General features: G+C 41.9%; 2 pseudogenes; both read left to right on the top strand.

Moving 5' to 3' along the window:
• The first annotated feature begins 3,417 nt into the window (after nucleotides 1-3,417).
• LOC123457077 lies at nucleotides 3,418-4,808 on the top strand (annotated as a pseudogene).
• Nucleotides 4,809-12,770: 7,962 nt separating this feature from the next.
• LOC123457064 lies at nucleotides 12,771-13,356 on the top strand (annotated as a pseudogene).
• Nucleotides 13,357-14,609: the final 1,253 nt, after the last annotated feature.

Genomic DNA, 14,609 nt, shown 5'->3' on the forward strand with positions numbered 1-14,609 from the left:
GTACTCCACACAGAATCTAACAGGGCATAGATTTGTTCAGAATCACACTTCCTTACCTATAGTACCACTCATTTGCCTTGAAATCATAGCCAACAATCTAAGACCACTTACATGCTGTAGGAGTCAGCTGCAGGTTGCTGGGATGAACTACTAGACCTGACAAAGTTTATGTGAGGAAGATGAGATTTACTGAAGCATTCAGATCCAGGGGAAGTTCCACAATGGTGATAAAGAAACCCCATCACCCAACACCATAAGCAAGCATACATCAGGAACTCCAGGCAAAGTACAGGCACTTTGCATTTCTTTAGACTGAAATTCCAAATCCACCCCCACATCTTAGGGCTGGACCCTAGGATTGGCCCTTCTCTAGTCAAATTGCTATAGACAAAAATTTTAAGCATTGAGTAAAACTCCTGGATCTACTGGAGGACATCCATTGAAACTACCACACATGTCCTGATACATGCACAGCATGATGTGGTCTGAGATACCATTCACATACACCAACATAATTTAGAAATCTCCTTCAGTAACTCTTGGCTTGGCCTGTAATATTAATCACTACCCACTACTCAAATGCCAGAGACAGAGCAAGCCTCTCTTTGGACATGTCAGGTCAGGCCTCACATGAACCTCTTCTTGGACACCTCACAACTAGGCTGGTAAAACATCCCATGAACAGTATCACCACCTGAAAATTACATATTAATACAGAGGAAGATCATTTTATATTCAAACATCCTCATCTGTAATACAATTCACATAACTTGAGAGTTTATTGCCCTCCTAAAATATCTCAGGGTCTGTTCTAACACACACATGCCCTGTGACAGAGGACAGGTATTGTCTTATGACAATAAAACAAGTGTTTTTTTGCTTCTAGTAGTATTCACATTTTCTCAAACATCACAGGCCTGGGAAAAGACACCTCATGGCCTGAACTGTAATCCTACAAACATATTTAAAACAGTTAAGGTTTCTCTTCGGATAACTAGGGCCTGGTCTTAATACCCGTCACATACCCTGAGATAGCACACACCTGTACTAAAGCAACCTCATTACCTGGACCACGATACAACTAAAATGCGCTAAGGCAACAGAAGCATCTCCAGTGACACCATTGTATTGGCTAGCATGCCCTAAGACAGCACATCTCTCTCTAGATATACTTCATCCCCTAATACCACCCCACTCCATGAGACAATATCGGCACCTGGTGAGTGACATCATACATAGTGTTATACCTCTCCCATTTCCTGGAACTGTGCAGACTCATATGGACCAAGGTACTCTATTTTATTTCCTAAGACCACTCACATATTCAGGGAAGACATAGACCTTTTGTGAGACCTCTCAAGGCTTGGCCTTTAGTACCACTGTCATGTCCTGAAACAGCAAAGGACTCTCCTGAGACTCATCACATCATGGCATGTAACACCACAGATGTCCTGAGACAGTGTAGATCTGCCCTGAGACACCTCATGACATGTGGAGTGATAGCATCCAAATTCCTTGACACAGCTCGGATCTGTGCAACATAGTCTGTACAGCCACACACTGGACCTGTGACAGTGAAGACCTTTCCTGCAACACATCACTTCTTAAGCTATAATGTTACATACATGCTCCAACACACAACACCATGTGCTGAGACACTTCCTATCCAGACCTGCAATACCAATCACATGTCCTCAGATATTGAAGATTTGTGCTGAAACACAGCCTGACATAGGCTGTAATCTTTGCATGCCCTGGGAAGACAGTAGGTTTCTCTCCTAAATCACTTTATACCTGGCTTATAATACACTTACATGCCCGAAACAACATAGATTTGTCCTGAGACAACATATAGTTTGGTCATGAGAGACCTTTCCATATTACATGCATTTTATTCAGAGACAAATCCTGGTCTGGTATGTGATGACTCTCAAATAAACTGACCCTCTACACTTATTACAATATATATTATATTCCCTAACACTTTGAAAATGTCACATGGGACAGCTCATGACATGACCTAAAGCACCAAACACAATATCTTAAAATTCCCTCGTTTCCTGGCCATAATACGACTGAACTGTGAGCACAGCCCTCACTAGAAATACCTCATTGCATGGCCCATTCTCTGGGAAAGAACAGGAATGTCCTCACACATGACAGACCTTTCCTGAGATGACTTTCCTACTCTCTGATACCATGCAAACATCATGAAATAGCAGACTTGAAAGGGCAGAGAACTTACTACCTGAGAACCTGCAAGCCTGTCTTGAGTCACCATATAGACTAGCCTGATTTATTCCTCACATGACATATGATAGCATAGGCCTGCACTGGGATACCTCATAGACTTGACTCTATTAACCATATAATAATGCAATAGAACATAGGCTAGTTCTGAGATCCCTCATGACATGACCTGTTATAAAACTCATAGGGTGCTCTAGAGAGAAACCATGATCTGGCCTGATGCCTCTCGAATACCTTGATGCAGCACAAACACATCATGGCCAGGCCCCTATATGGTAAGTTTTGTTTAGTCCCCAATGATACACTTGACAGATACTTATTTCAACTAGCCTTATTTCCAAGGGTGTCAGAACCACTGGCTGAATGTTTCACCTTAATTGCTGGGAAACCTAAGATACCTTGTGAGGTCACAGTGACTGAGGTTGGGAACCAGTATTATGGTTTTGCTTACTTCATTTGACAGAAACTGCAGAGTTCACACATTCACAATAGTGGTGGAGGCTAAAAAAGAATTCATTTGATATGGCACAAGTATCTTCAGATATTCAAGATGTTTACCCTAAAGATGGATCAGAAAGATGGATGTGCTGGTTCAGAAGCCTTATTCAGATGTCCACTGTGTGGTATCACATAGTAGTGAGTGAAATATTTAAATCTATTGTGATTAATGAAGAGCTTTTCAAGAAAGAATTTTGGAAAGAGAGGCCCCTTTCAGACTACTTAAAACCAATTATATGAAAAGCTTGGTTTGACAGCCTAATCTTTATGGATTTAGTAAAGGACAGCAGAACTTTCCAAGATCTGCTTCTCTGGCTGACTTCTTGGCAGAAGAAGAAGAAGTCTCAGCTACTTTAACCAAGGTGGTCATTTTTTCACATACTACTTCAGTAGAAATTCATGCATTTTTTTAAACGCAAGCATATTTTAACAAGTATAGCACTTCGATGTTGAAATGTGTATGAAATTTTAATATTAAATTATTATGTTTTTTAAATGGATAAGAACATCTTGAGAATTTGTCATCTAGTATTTTACATACTTAAGAAAATTAGCTGATAAATTTGAATCTTAGCAATGAGCTATGTCCAAAATTTCTAAATCTCTCTTTGAGCGCCATCTGCTCGCAGTGCCGCCTCCCTCTCCTTCCGCCACCGCTGTCACTGCCTGTGCAGCTCCAGCCGCCCAGCTCCCCGCATTCGCCTCCGATGTTTGGTGTTCTTACAAGATGGCAGACATTGATAACAAAGAGCATTCTGAACTTGATCAAGATTTGGATGATGTTGAAGAAGTAGAAGAAGAAGAAACTGGTGAAGAAACAAAAATCAAAGCACGTCAGCTAACTGTTCAGATGATGCAAAATCCTCAGATTCTTGCACCTCTTCAAGAAAGACTTCATGGTCTGGTAGACACACCAACAGGATACATTGAAAGCTTCCCTAAGGTAGTCAAAAGACGAGTGAATGCTCTCAAAAACCTTCAAGTGATAGCCGGGCGTGGTGGCACACGCCTTTAATCCCAGCACTCGGGAGGCAGAGGTTGGAGGATCACCACGAGTTCAAGGCTACCCTGAGACTACAGAGTTAATTCCAGGTCAGCATGGAACAGAATGAGACCCTACCTCGAAAAAACAAACAAACAAGCAAAAAAAAAACTTCAAGTGAAATGTGCACAGATAGAAGGCAAGTTCTATGAAGAAGTTCATGATCTTGAGAGGAAGTATGCTGTTCTCTATCAGCCCTTGTTTGATAAGCAATTTGAGATCATGATCCTACAGAAGAAGCATGTGAATGGATACCAGATGAGGAAGATGAAGTTTCTGAGGAGCTGAAAGAAAAGGCCAAGATTGAAGATGAGAAAAAGGATGAAGAAAAGGAAGACCCTAAAGGAATTCCAGAATTTTGGTTGACTGTTTTTAAGAATGTGGATTTGCTCAGTGACATGGTTCAGGAGCATGACGAGCCCATCCTGAAGTACTTGAAAGACATTAAAGTGAAGTTCTCCAATGCTGGACAGCCAATGAGCTTTATCTTAGAATTTCACTTTGAACCCAGTGAATATTTCACAAATGAAGTGTTAACTAAGACATACAGGATGAGGTCAGAACCGGATGATGCTGATCCCTTTTCTTTTGATGGACCAGAAATTATGGGTTGTACAGAGTGTCAGATAGATTGGAAAAAAGGAAAGAATGTCACTTTGAAAACCATTAAAAAGAAGCAGAAACATAAGGGACGTGGGGCAGTTCGCACTGTGACTAAAACGGTTGCCAATGACTCTTTAATTTTTTTGCCCCTCCTGAAGTTCCCAAGAGTGGTGATCTGGATGATGATGCTGAAGCTATCCTTGCTGCAGACTTTGAAACTGGTCACTAGCTATTGAGGATGATGACGATGATTATGATGAAGAAGGTGAAGAAGCAGATGAGGAAGGGGAGGAAGAAGGAGATGAGGAAAATGATCCAGACTATGACCCAAAGAAGGATCAAAACCCAGCAGAGTGCAAGCAGCAGTGAAGCAGGATGTTGTGGCCTTGAGGATAACTGCACTGGTCTACCTTCTGCTTTCTTGGAAAGGATGAATTTACATCATTTGATGAGCCTATTTCATGTTTTTGTTGTTTGTTTGCCCATTTTTGTTTTTGCAGATTAAAATGAAAATGTCACAATTTAAAAAAAATTCTAAATCCACTTTAGGGTGGTATTATTCATTGTAGATATAAAACATACAGCATATTTTCATTTAAATAAATTAACAGATAAACATTTTAATAATAAGGACATTTAAAAATAAAATGTACATGAATTATTTGAAAATATTAACTGTATGAAATTAAAACCTGTAACTATAAATTACATTTGGTGTAACTCAGCTACAAATATTCACTAACTAAATTACTTCATTCATTTTAGTTGTAATTCTATCATAATCCAAATTTTATACAAGGCCATCCACATCTGTTATTGAGAATAAAAAGAGTTGGGTTTAAAAATTCTTCTTGAAGCCAGGTGTGGTGGCACATGCCTTTAATCCCATGACTCAGGCGGCAGACATAGGAGGATCGCCATGAGTTCAATGCCACCCTGAGACTACATAATGATTTCCAGGTCAGTCAGTACTAGAGTGAGACCCTACCTCTAAAAACAAACAAACAAAATGCTTCTCAAGGACTGGAGGGATGGCTTAGTGGCTAAGGCATTTGCGTATTTAGCCAAAGGACCCAAGTTCGATTTCCCCAGGACTCATGTAAGCAGATGCACAAAGTGGCACATGCTTTTGGAGTGCATTTGCAGTGGCTGAAGGCTATGGCATGCCCATTTTCTCTCATTCTCTCTCTCTCTCTCTCTCTCTCTCTCTCTCTCTCTCTCTCTCTCTCTCCAATAAATAAAAAAATTAAAATCCTGGGCATGGTGGTGCACACCATTAATCCCAGCACTTAGGAGGCAGAGATAGGAGAATCACCATGAGTTTGAGGCCACTCTGAGACTACATAGTGAATTACAGTTCAGTCTGAGCTACAGTGAGACTCTACCTCGAAAAACCAAAAATTATAGATAAATAAAGTACAATAAAAACATAAAAAATAAAAAATAAATTAACAAAAAATCTTCTTGAGTGGCTGCTTTTTGGTTGCAGAATTCAACACTAAGTTCAGAACAGTGTAACACATGTCATCTCAACTGTGGTATAGTTGTCAAAGTGAGTGAACAAAGTTTATTTTCCAACTCTGCAAATTTAAATGTGCCTCTGATAAACAAGGCTTCCACTGGCCAAGTGATTACATGTACAATCACCCAAGTAGAAGTGAGTTTTGGCTTCTCTCCTCAGGTTTAGTTAGGCCATCAGAACAAATACCACCAGGTCAACAGTCTGTTTTAACTCATTTCACCACTGTTTTAATGCACTTCTACTGCAGCTAGTCTTCAGCAAATGGAAACCTTGAGAATCTCATTTGCACTTCTAGTTCTCAGTTCCAAACCATATCTCCCCTACAGAATACTCATTTTGAACTGCCCATGGAGCATCATACTTTTCTAACTGGATATCCTAGTTTCTCAGCCAACCAACCTCTTTATTCTAACCTGCTACAGCAGGCCACCCAGGGTCCCAACATCCAATGTGATTAATATATCCACTTTCTCACAGTGAACATCCACTTATCAATCATCTTCAATATTCCAACATCATCCCAAAGACAAATGACCTGTCACAGGAGCAAATAATTTTGCATAGTATCATAGGTTAAGCTTCATGTTGACAAATAGTTGAGAAATAATTCTCTTATTTGAAAAATAAAACTACAAATTAATCTGTATGGGTTCTTATTCTGTAGTTTTGAAGGTCAAGAGTAACATTAAATAAGAGAGGAGAGTGGGGGAAAGAAGGAGACTAGTGGAATGTGGAAGGAGCTGGGGCACAGAGGGTATGGTTAAGGGAGCTGAATAAAGTGTATGCTGTACTTGAAAGAAATTGTGCTGATGAGTCCATCACTATGTATAATGAGTACATGTCAGAAAAGAGTAGAATCATATTATTCTCCAGTGGCAGGGTAGCATAGTATTCAACATTTAGTATATAGTATTTGACAGAAATGTTGCCAGGCCTAGTTTCTATAACTTTAAATGCTTTTAAAAAGGATAAGTAATAAAAATGGGGAACAGAAAGCACCAAGTGGACAAAGTAAAAATAGTGGTTCATAAAATCATTGAGAATGAGTGAAAGGATGGTCTAAGTTAGAAATGTTGTGAAGGTAAAGTACAAAATGAAATCCAGGACTGGCAGACTTGCACCGATTCTTAACAAAGTTAAAAGACTTCATTGATTCTATAGTTAAAATGGGATTTCAGGAAATAAATTTGCATTCAGTAAAGGTGTTGCATGCCCAGTAATCATTATCACCCCCATTGCTGCCATCCATTGACTAATTATTATCCTATAGCAAAGACCAAGCTTTCATGACTGAGGGAATTAAAGTTACTATAGGGCCATTTCTCTCTGTATTATGCCAACCTACAGATTCATGACATTAAGGATCCTGTTCCTATGTCCCCCTTAATGCTTTTTTGTGTACATTTTTATCATACTGCTGTCTCGCTTCATTAAAAGACACACTATGTTCCCATTGCCTGCATCTAATTTCTTTTGTTTCAGAGCGACGATCCTCATATGACTGACAAGTTCCATCAAGACCTGGTCATTCTTTCCTTTCCAGCTTGTCCTCTTTCCCCACTACTGCTCCTCTGGAGCTCATTCAGGCAAATTCCTCTCAAAATGCTCATTGCAAGATGGGAGTGGTGATACATGCTTGTAATCCCAGAAATTTGGAGTTGTAGGTAAGAGGGGCCAGCATTCATGTCCAGAATCACACATCGCAAAATCAAGAGTCCCAAGGCTACATGGTTTACCTCTTTCAAAAAGAAAGAAATGAGTAAGAAATAAAAGAGAAATATCTTTACCAAAGCACAAACAATAACAGCAAAATCAAATAATTAACACAGTACCAACAAAAACGCACGGAAAAGAAAAGCAATAATATATTAATGCTATGTATGTACAGGGACATATTATTTATAATCCACATATTTAAAAGGGAGATTATATATATATACATACATACATACATATACAGAATTCTTTAATGTGATTTTTTTGTTGTTGTTTTTTGTTTTTTCGAGGTAGGGTCTCACTCTGGCTCAGGCTGACCTGGAATTCACTATGTAGTCTCAGGGTGGCCTCAAACTCTCCACGATCCTCCTACCTCTGCCTCCCAAGTGCTGGGATTAAAGGCGTGTGCCACCACGCCCGGCTTTAATGTGATTTTTAAGAAAAGACAGAACTATTTACAAAGAGACACAATATTGCTATAACCTGATCCTATGTGGATTTCTGATTTTCTGAGCAGCTCATGAAAAAGCATTCAGAAACCCCAGTTACAATGATAGTACAAGTCAGTACTAAACTCGCTGGTATTTAAGCATGAAATGGCAGCAAGAGCTGCAGATGGTGGTGAGAGGTACCACTTTGTTCACATGAATACAAATATAGAAGTTAGTATGTAGGTTGCAAAAGTTAAAATGTGAACTCCCAACGGACACTTTACACCTCCATGTTTGGAATATGTCCACATAAGTGGGAACTACATCATAGAGACATCTATATACCCACACTCACTGAAGTATTTATTCATAGTGATTAAGACTTAGAAAGAATGTAACTGGGTGTGATCAGGTGAAGACTAAGCACTTGGCTGTCTCTGATGTCCTTTGGATGTGTCTTGTGTTTCATCACCTCTGCCAGAGTCAAAGAGACCCTGTACAGGAAGTGGCACATTAAATATGAGTGCTGCTCTCATGACTAGACAGACACACATCTCCATGGAGATGGTTTTGATACTGAGAAGAAACAAAAGTCATTCTGCTTTAAAGTTTTATGTATTTATTTCAGAAAGAAAGGAAAAAGGAGAGGGAGACAGAGAGAAAAAAGTGAGGAAGAGGAAGAAGGAGAGAGAAGCGAGAAAGAAAGAGAGAGAGAGAGAGAGAGAGAGAGAGAGAGAGAGAGAGAGAGAGAATGGGAACACCAGGGCTTCAGTTGCTGCAAACAAACTCCAGACATATATGCCCCTTTTGCATCCCCCTTACATAGGTCCTGGGGCATCAAACCTGGGTCTTTTGGCTTTGCAGGCAAGTGCCTTAACCACTAAGCAATCTCTCTAAGCAATCTCTCTACCCCACCCTGCCCCTTTTTGACTGCTTACACTAACCTCCTTCTGATAGGTGTCGAACTCAGTAACTCATAACCATCTCCCACCCAATTTCTTTTAAAAAATTATTTTATTTTATTGATCTGAGGGGGAGGGAGATGGAGAGAATAGGTGTGCCAAGGCCTCAGCCACTGATAACGAACTCCAGATACATGTGCCACCTTGTGCGTCTGGCTTTTGTGGGTCCTGGGGAATTTAACCTGGGTCTTTTGGCTTTGAAAGGTGCAAGCAAACACCTTAACGGCTAAGCCATCTCTCCAGCCCCAATTTATTTTCTTTCTTTCTTTCTTTCTCTCTCTCTCTTTCTTTTTCTTTCTTTCTTCCTTCCTTCCTTCCTTTCTTCCTTCTTTCCTTCCTCCCTCCCTCCCTTCCTTCCTTCCTTCCTTCCTTCCTTCCTTCCTTCCTTCCTTCCTTTCTTTCTTTCTTTCTTTCTTTCTTTCTTTCTTTCTTTCTTTCTTTCTTCCTTTCTTTCTTTCATTTTTTTCATACTCTCATAGCCAATACATTGCCAACCATACCATTGTGAGATATCTCTGTGCTGCACGTAGAACAGATTGCTACTGAGGTTCCAATATTGGAAAGCCATTTCTACTTCCATGCATTATGGCACAAGTGTCTCTGCTGGTCCTGGGGATGAAGGCTTCTTGTTCTTCTATATTTCCTGGCAAGTAGCAGGCTTCTGTTCAAGTCTCCTGCCAGAAGCCACTGCCCTGGCCAGTGTTTCCATAAGCCAGCTGATCTGTTCTGAGCCCAGTTGGTGTGGCACAAACTCTGGGTGAGTAGGGGCTGTACTCCGTCATGGACTAAAGTGCCATGGGTGATGCCCACCTAGTAAGGGTAAGGGCACCACCATTGATGTAAGGGTGTTGCAGGTGCAGGGTGACCGACTGAGGTTGACCTGGCTAGGGGAAGCATGTGTAAGGGTCTGGCAGCTTAAGAAGTGGTGTCCAGGAGGGACAGTCTGTTTGTGCAGGTGCTCTGAATGCCCACGTGCACCGCCTACAGCTGTTAAGAACTCAGGCTTACCGTGGCCCACAAAATCTTTGGCATTTGGTAGGCCAGGTTGTACAGAAGCCACCTTGAAAGTTTGTATTTGCCCAAATGGCCTTGGGGAAGAGCTGTGCTAGGGAGCAATGCCAATGTGGGCCATCCTCGGTGTCCCGGGCCCAAAGAGGGCAGGCTTGGTAGGAACCAATGCTCATGAGTTCCTGTTTCCTTGGGTGCCATGTACCTCACGGACCTCATGTACCGCATATTGGAGAAAGTGGTGGGCACGTGGCCTCCTTCCCTCAGCAGGACACCTTCAGGGAGCCCATGCATCAATGAGGCTCCATGAGGAAGGCTCCAGCAGCCATGCAGGAGCCTGGAATTAGCACAGGTGGTGCTGTGGGAGGATGAGAAGGAGAGCAGAGTGGGAAGAATAGTCCCCGAGTGGGGGAAGACCAGTGAAGCTCAAGCCTTTCTTCAGCGGGTGATGGCCATGGTGAAGATGCCCATGAGCTGTGTGGCCCCCTTGATGCTGGTAATGAGGCAGCTGTGGGCAATCCCAAGGAGGGTAGACCTGTGCATCAGGGGGTGGATGGCAGAGAAGCAGCAGCTGCCCCCAGGCTGTGCAGGCTCCACTATCTCTGGACGTGGTGGAGATGCTGCTGGAAGTTCTCTAGTGGAGTTGCATCCTTTTTGTGGAGCCCCTGAGCCTATCTAAGAGGGAGTAGAACATTGGCATGAGGCATTTGTATCAGGCTTAGAAGTGTAATGTGGGCAGGGCCTCACAACTAGTTTTAGCATACTGGTACAATAGGGACTCATCAATGCCTCAGAAGCCTATAGGGGTTGGAGGAGGGGAAGATCTGAATTATTGACAAGGTGGTCTGAGCTGAGCTATTGTTGGTACAAGTGAGATTTCAGAGACAAGCCTCATAGGTGTAGTGATGCAAATGACATAGAGAAACTCATTCGGGGGTGTTGCCTTAACCATACCTTTTCCTGGCTGTATAACAGTGCATTTCCGAACCTGTCAGGAGGCAGACATAGCACACAGCTCCTTGACCTCACACGCCTGGCATCAGGCACCAACAACTGTAATGGTTGATAGTGCTCTGTCTGCGTAAGTTCTCCAAGAGTCTGGAGAGGGAGGGGTGGCCCGGGGTCAAGACATAGTCTCCAGTGAGAGAGTGCTACAATGGAGACTGGTTGGTTGAGTTTAAGCACCAGGCTTTGTGCCATGGACCTGCACAGATCTCTTAACATTCTCTAATGGTCCCTATTGCTCCCATTTAGTACTTGTGTGTGTGTGTGTGTGTGTGTGTGTGTATACAAACATATACATGTAGAAATTGTCAGTTGAAAGTTTTCTAAACATTCTCTAAGAAAGAAAAGCTACATCCCCTTTCACAACTCTGTTTTTGCTTGTGTCACCAATTGTGCTGGAGGTATAGCTTAGTGGTTAATGCATTTGCCTGCAAAGTCAAAGGGCCCAGGTTAGAGTCCCCAAGACCCTCATTAGCAAGATGCACAAGTTGGTGCAAGTGTCTGCAGTTTGTTTGCCCTGGCACACTCATTCTCTCTATTTGCCTCTTTCTGTCTCTGTCATTTTCAAATAAATAAATAAAAATGAAAAAACAAACAAACAAACAAAAAAACTTAAAAGGAATGTCACCATTGACAGTCAATGTATGAGTGCACCAACATCCAGTTTGTCAAGCCAGTGAATTTATTGAGATCATGTTACTTACAAAGCACACATGAGGGATTACTGATGGGATCTTGTGTGGTCCCAAAACCATTTTATCACGACAAAGCCCCACGCCATCATGAATGGTGTCCTCATGAATGCTAAATCAGGGTTACCTACTCTCATTTAACCATTTCCTCACTGTATATGCTAACACCCCCAAAACTCACATACAGCTGGGAGGGGGCAGGAGGAAGCAGTGGTTGGAATCTTATGAGTCTTGTGACTCTTCCTCCCTCCATTCAGTAGGCAGTGTCAGTAGTATCACTGCTATTACCAGATACCTGGCTGTCACTGTAGTTCTGTGCCAATGTTTCATGGACACTGGACCTAGGCAACCCCTACTCCAAGATAGGTACCATGTTATATGCCCAGAAGAAAAAAAAATGCCATACATTGGCCAGCTGACACAAGTGACAATCCCTAAAAGGACAACTTCAGAGTGTTCAATACCTTCTCTAAGGACAACTATCCCTCTCCCGGGTGTATGCAGAAGGACTATGTCAGCACAGAGATACATGCTGGAGCTTAGGTCTATCCCTCTGCCTGGTGTATACAGAAGCACTACATAAGCACACCACAAAGATACATACTGGCATTTGGGTCTACCCATCTCCTGGGTGTATACAGAAGGATTAGGTCAGTACATGACAGAGATACATGCTGGAGCTTAGGTCTATATAGAAAGACTATGTCAGGAAACCATAGAGATCCATGCTGGAGTTTGGGTCTATCCCTCTCCTGGGTATACACAGATGGACTATGTCAGCACACCACAGAGATACATGCTGGAGCTTGGGTCTATCCCAGACATTTTTTAATTGTTAAAGGTTAATATACAAATTCAGAGTGCTAAAATTGTTAAGTTTTATGACTACTTGTAGTATTAAATTTTTTCTCCTACTTAAGAACACCAAAGAGGCCTGGCGGGCAGTGCTGAGAGTGCGGCGCTCATCTCGGCTCACTCTCGGAAGTCAGCGGGTGACCGTGGTGGTGGCTGCGGGTCCCAGAGGAGGAAATACGTGAAAAAATGGCTCTGCATCCATTCCTTGAAAATTTGAAGGTAGATAAAGTGATTCAGGCTCAAAGTGATTCAGGCTCAAAATGCCTTCTCTGCCAACTCAGCAATTCTGACAGAAGGTTCTGTTCCCATCACTCTAGGTGGAAATCTCTATCTTAAACTGTATCCAGAGCTCTCCCAATATATGGGACTGAGTTTAAATGATGAACAAATACATGAAAATTCGGCCATGGTCCCTGGAGCACCAGGTCAGGGGTTGGTAGCAAGACCTTCCAGTGTGAACTATATAGCGTCACCTGTACCAGGTAATGATGTCAGAATTCGTAGGATGGAAATTAAGCAAGGGATTCATGAAGTCATTTTATGTAAAGATCAAGATGGAAAAATTGGACTGAGGCTTAAGTCCATTGATAATGGTGTATTTGTTCAGCTAGTCCAGGTGAATTCTCCAGCCTCACTGGTTGGTCTGAGGTTTGGTGACCAAGCGCTTCAGATCAATGGTGACAACTGTGCAGGCTGGAGCTCTGATAAAGCACGCAAGGTGCTCAAGTAGGCTTCTGGAGAGAACAAGATTATCTTGAAGGAACAAAGGTAAAATTTAAAGTTTTCTGGTAGCGAAGCCCAAAAGTTTACCACCTCGTACTGTGTCACTCAGGCATATTGTAAATTGAAGGGACCAAACTCACACCATGATGGGCTTGAGTAAGGTACCACTCTAACTAGGCCTAAGTTTCAGTTTCCCAGAAAGTAAGGCAGGACTTCTGGAAAGGACCTGCCCTGACATGTGGCTGGGAAGATAGCCGCCCAGAGGCTGAGTCAGTTCCTGGAAATGCCCAGCATGTCCCTTTCGTGCCTTCTGCCCCAATCAATCAGAGATGCACAACTGTAACTGCTGCCTGTGTAGCCAATCATTTAAAAAAATACCTAACCTATCTGAAATACCCCTAGACCTAGCCTGCCAAAACCTCAGGACCAATCAAAAATATGCAAGTACAGTTACTTTTCAAATTAGCCAATGACTAAGCCAGCCCAAATTCCTCTAGCTGTGCTTAAAAGATCCTGGGAGTTCCTCTCAAGGTCGCCATTTTTCATGAATGGTTGACCCCCACATGCTGGCTGATTCTGCAGAATAAATGCTCTTTGGTTTTACATACTATTTGAGGCTGGGGTCTTTCTTCAGTGATTCTAGGACCCTTACATAAAGAATTTACTATGGGCCAAGGAAAAGATTCCAGAAGGAAGACCTGAAAAATGCAAACAAATGATAAGAAAGTAATTGTTTATGTTTGAGGATGGGTAAAAACCATGCCAGTTCATTTATGGGAGGAAAACATGATTAAAATTTGAAATAGTGAAAAATAAAAATTGGAGAAGGGCTTACCTGGTTAAAAAGAGCCTAAAGTGATTGCATTATGTAAGAGGAAAATAAAGGTATTTATTAATCTCTGTTTTATGTAACAATAGCAAAATAATGCCTTGAAAATTACAGGATGTATTATTTCAAATAAGTTGTGGGTGGCAATGATATAGGAAAAAGAAAAAAAATATATACACAATTGAAAAGAATCTTCTGTAATAAGTCTTTGACATTTCAGCTCCCTTTTTTTGTTAGTCCCCCCATCCCCCCAGGTAAAGTCTTGGTCTAGCCCAAGCTGGCCATGAATTCACTATGTAGCCTTGTGCTGGCCTTGAACTCTTGGTGATCCTCCACATACCTCTGCCTACTGAGTACTGGGATGTAAGGCATGCGTCACCAAGCCCAACTTAGCTCTGTTTGCTTGCTTGCTTCCTTCCTTCCTTCCTTTCTTTTTGTAAGCCATGCTTGTTCATGGTAAATAGTGGTTTAGA

This window comes from Jaculus jaculus, chromosome Y (genome assembly GCF_020740685.1).
Source record: "Jaculus jaculus isolate mJacJac1 chromosome Y, mJacJac1.mat.Y.cur, whole genome shotgun sequence".
NCBI classification, from domain to species: domain Eukaryota; kingdom Metazoa; phylum Chordata; class Mammalia; order Rodentia; family Dipodidae; genus Jaculus; species Jaculus jaculus.